Raw genomic sequence first — 3,666 nt, 5'->3', positions numbered from 1 at the left:
TTTTAACTGATGGCATAAATGAGCCATTTCTGATAGTTCAATGACATATTTGAGCCTTTTTGCTTATTTTAATTAATGACGTGGACCTCTAATAAAAGGCCACGTGGTAAAGCTATTTTTTAAAACCACCGTTAAAAAGTAATGGCATGGATGAGCTGGTTTTGTAACGGTGATGGCATGAATGAGTTTAACTTTTAACTAATGGCATAAATGAGTCATTTCTGATAGTTCAGTGGCATATTTGAGTCTTTTCTCCCTTTATATATCTAAAGTCTACATGTATCTTTTTAATTAGGTGGCAGCATTTGGTTGGACTACTAGTCCACATAGGAGCGATTTTCACGCATATGTATTGCAAGATTGAAGTATTTTTTTTGTTTAGCTTTTGTATAGTTAAAGGGCCTACTTGTACACTGATAAAGTTAATATCTAAAATCTATGTGTATCTTTTTAATTAAGTGGAAGCATTTGGTTGGAGTACTAGTCCACGTAGGAGCGATTGAGTTTCACGCATATGTATTGCAAGATTGAAGTATTTTTTTTATTTAGCTTTTGTATAGTTAAAGGGCCAACTTGTACATTGGCAAAGTTAAAGGTCATAGATATAATTTAATGTCAAGTTAAAGGTTTTGTTTATGTATTATGCCTTTTGAAAAACCGACTTAACAAATACTGGACTTGTTTTGCAACGACGATGACATAAATGAGCCAAACTTTTAATGGATGACATAAATGAGTCATTTCTGATAGTCCGATGACATATTTGAGCCTTTTTCCGTAATTAATTAATGATGTGTACCTCTAGTAAGACGACACGTGGCAAAGCTATTTTTGAAAAGCCATCATTAACAAGTAATGTCGTGGATGAACCTGTTTTGTAACGGCGATGGCATAAACTAGCCAAACTTTTAACGGATGACATAAATGAGTCATTTCTGATGGTTCGATGACATATTTGAGCCTTTTTCCTTTATTCATTCTTAAGTAACATTTTCTATGAATAAAAGTTCAAGTCTCTCACAATTGAAATTTAGATTACATTTTATCTTTTGTGAATAGTGATTTTCTTTTCCTGGAGAAAAGAAAAATAGAAGATTACAATTGAGAACAGTTTTATACATAACTTTGTGGATGGACTGATTTGCATATCATGAAGCTGCTATTGTCTGGAAGATGTTAATGTATATTTAGTTTTGTGCTTTTCCACGATACGTTCTGATGTATTGTCAGAGACTAAGCCAGAATCAGAAGCTTATGTATTGTTTGTGAACTCTTCAAACCCCTTTTGTCATGTTCATTGTTGTTTTCTCAATACAAACTTTGGCATTAAACTCTTTGCATTTTCTACTGGAATGCCTCTATTTGATTTTACTACATTAATTTCTTATTTGATTACAAGCTAGCTTTTTCCTTCACCCACCACAAATAATTTTCACTTAAGGATTTTAAGTTGCTCATACCAACGAATACTATCCAACTTTTATGGTATTTTCTTCATCCACTCAATCTTAAGTTAACACTTACAAGGTCATAGTTGCATCTCTACTTTAGTTTACAAATTAAATTATCTTACTATAAATGTTTACCTGCATTCGGTGTTTACAGTCAATTCATCATTTTAACTGTAGTTGATTTAAAATTTAAAGTGAAAATGCATACCTCTTAATCATTGATAAAGTGATAACTTAGCAGAAAATTTACCGGAGTGGACTACCTACATCAAATCAATTCAGCTTATCATGATTAATTAATTTAATAACTAACCATGGTTATTGAGTATACAAAAGTGAATATGCAAACACAACCATGATTGTGTTAGATCTAATTGAAAATTAATATTTTAACATGGTCCAATAAAGGTGTGCTACATGAAGTCAACCTTGTCAATTATTAATTGATCTTTTCTGCGACTAATATTCATTCCTAAGTCAACTACTACTCCAAATTTTCATTTTCATTTTCATTCATAAAGGTGTGCCACAGTATTAATTGATCTTTTCTGCGACCATTATTTCATTATTCTGCTCAACGATTACAAAGTTAAATTTTATTTTGCTCACCATAGCCGATTACAAGCTAGTTTTTTTCTTCACTCACCAAAAATAATTTCAATTAAGATTTTTAAGTTGCTCATACCAACGAATACAATCAACTTTGACGGTATTTTCTTCTGCCACTCAATATTAACACTTTCACAAGGTCATATTTATATCCTAATATAATTTACAGATTAAATCATCTTACGATAAATATTTTTCTGCATCAGGTATTTGCACTCAATTCCTCATTCTAACAATCTACATTAAATCAATTCAACTTACCATGAATGATTAATTTAATAACTAATCATGATTATTTAGTGAATATGCAAACACAACCATGGTTGGGTTAGATGTAATTAAAAATTACTACGTAGTATTTTAACATGGTCCAATAAAAAAGTGCCACGTGTATTTTGTAAAGTCAACCTTGTCAATTACTAATTGATCTTTCTGCTACCATTATACACCCTTCCTTCCATTTTATGTATTTCAGATTGGGATGACATAATTATTAAAAAAAGTAATAAATATTATGGCTAATTTATCATAATATCTTTAATTTTATATTTTAATTTAAAGAAAAAGTAATTAATGCAAAGGATAAAACATTAAAATAAAAAATTTATCTTATCTTGATAAGTAAAAAAATAAGTAAAATGGACCAAATTAAAAAATTTGGGACGGGTAAAATGGGACGGAGGGAGTACATGAGTCCACAAAACTTCTTTTCCAAATTTTCATTTTCTGTGAGAGGAAAACCATAGAGTTAGAAGAATTTTGCAGCAATTATTAATCTCTCTATTTCCACTCTAAGGTGTGATTTCTTTTTAGCTTTCTATTTTATTTCCTTTTGATTATTTGCCACAATTTAAATGTATTGTTTTACTACACTGTGATCATGATTTTCTTTACTCGTCTCAAATTTTCTAATTTAATATCTCATTTTATTTGTCTTTTTTTATTTATTAACACAAGATAATTTTTTTCTCATGTTTACCCTTTGCATTAATTATTTTTTCTTCAAATTAAAATATGATAAACTAACCATGTTATTAATTATTTTTCTTAATTAATGTGCCATCTCAATTTGAAATGGATAATTTGGGAAGGAGAGCGTAAAAGAATTAGTACAGATCTAGAATGTTTTGTGAATTTCAGCTAATGAGTCATAAATGCTAAATTAAGCAACAAAAGGAATTTTAAGTTTTAACTAGATCTAGCAAATTTACTTTTGGACTTTTATTTCTCCAGGAAATAACAAAAAAGGGAAGATAGTAAAAGCTACTCTTTTTGTTTTAGTTTGTGTGACACTTTTCATTTTTCATAAGTCAATTTAATTAATATTTAAAACTAAATTAAATTGCATCAATGCAGCATTTTAAAATAAATTTAGACATCAAAAACTGTACAAGAAATACTATAAGTTGTATAATTTTCATGTGAATATGATTGAAAAATGTATCTTAAAATGTTGGTCAAAAGTGTCGCATAGAGTGAGTGTTCTTTACATTCTCTTTGTTTCCACTCTAAGGTTAGATTTCTCTTTTAGCTTTCTAATTGAACTAACTTTATATTAAAAAAATTGATAAAAGATTCAAATACTAACAAATTAGTTTGGAGATTT

General features: G+C 29.0%; 1 protein-coding gene across 1 annotated transcript in view; it reads left to right on the top strand.

The window, feature by feature from the left end:
- The first annotated feature begins 2,741 nt into the window (after positions 1–2,741).
- The window catches only part of LOC107847952 (putative late blight resistance protein homolog R1A-10), a 25,964-nt gene continuing 25,039 nt past the window's right edge, over positions 2,742–3,666 (top strand). Inside the window, exon 1 of the mRNA XM_047399385.1 lies at positions 2,742–2,856. The gene's annotated coding sequence lies outside the window, so the exon portion shown is untranslated. The remainder of the gene's footprint in view (positions 2,857–3,666) is intronic.

The sequence above is a fragment of the Capsicum annuum genome, chromosome 11 (genome assembly GCF_002878395.1).
Source record: "Capsicum annuum cultivar UCD-10X-F1 chromosome 11, UCD10Xv1.1, whole genome shotgun sequence".
Lineage (NCBI taxonomy): Eukaryota > Viridiplantae > Streptophyta > Magnoliopsida > Solanales > Solanaceae > Capsicum > Capsicum annuum.
This window is presented reverse-complemented; position numbering and strand designations above follow the sequence as displayed.